Source organism: Accipiter gentilis, unplaced genomic scaffold, assembly GCF_929443795.1.
Source record: "Accipiter gentilis unplaced genomic scaffold, bAccGen1.1, whole genome shotgun sequence".
Lineage (NCBI taxonomy): Eukaryota > Metazoa > Chordata > Aves > Accipitriformes > Accipitridae > Astur > Astur gentilis.
Genome location: NW_026061070.1, coordinates 84,351 through 85,558, shown reverse-complemented (window position 1 = coordinate 85,558; position 1,208 = coordinate 84,351).

Sequence of the window (1,208 nt, the reverse complement as noted above, 5' to 3'; positions counted from 1 at the left end):
TTGTAACGGGCCGCTCCGTTTGACTCCTCTGGGTCTGCTGTGGAGCCTCCTGGCCTCGCGGTTGCGGCCCCGTAGGTCATCTTGCCCGACGGCGCCTCCCGTCCGGGGGTCATTCTTCTTGCTGAGAGTTTTCTCTCTCGTTGAATCACCTCGTTGGTGGCGTTCCACGTGGTGACGTTCTGCACACGGTGTGCTTGGCTTGGAGCTGCTCTGCCTGGGAGGGTGTGGAGTCAGGGGTAGGTGGAACAGCGATAAGAGTCTACGGGTGAAACGTTGATGTGCCTAGACCGTTTAGGCGAGGGTTGTACAGTCATCTCGGCTCGAGTAGCCATCAGCGGCCTGCGCGGACAGCCGTGCCGATAGTGTTTCACGGAGACAATTGGAGCCGTGTGGCAGGGGTTGTTGAGGGGCAGTGAAGCGGATTTGAGTCTCTAAGGTGTTAAGACTTGCACGTGATGGGCTCCAAGTTTGGCCCTGGGTTTTTTTGGTTGGTGGGGTGTAGGGTTTAGGGTTACTCCGTGCGGGGCCCGGATGATAGAACACCAGTATGATGATCAAAGTCGCCCCTTTATTGAGCTTAGCTGATCATTCTTACACAATTCTCTAAGTTGTTTAGAAGCTTTGATTGGCTGCTGCACGCAAGCATGTGGTGTCCACGCGCACAAGCGTAAGCGGTGATTGGTTACATCGATACTGTCCATGTGTAGAAACATAAGATACAGTTAGTTATACTCGCTCTGTACACGTGCATACACACAGGATATAATTGGCTATGTTAGAGCATGCAAAACTTGTCTTAGTCCAACTGGTCGAGATAAGCCCCTGAATTGAGGTCGGTTGTGCCAAGTTCCCTTTATCGTGGAATGTGCACCTGTGTTTTTCTAATTGGGATCTTTCTTCTTCTATCTTCTTGTTTGTTCTGTTCAGAGCCTTCAAAGGTGTCTGGAACTCTCTTGCAACCATGAGCTACTTTCAGGGCCAGTAACTAAGTTCCATATAATTGAACCCTACAGTGGGCAGGGGGGTGTGTGTGTTGGGTTTTTTTGTTGTTTTTTTGTTTGTTTTTTGGTTGTGTGTTGTTTTTTGTTGTTGTTGTTTTTAAAATGACAGGCTGTAGCTGCATTCCAGATGGTCTTTGTAGATGGAATCAAGACCTTTGGAGTTGTGAAGCTCTTGCTCTGCATCCAGGTGACTCATTCAATATGTTT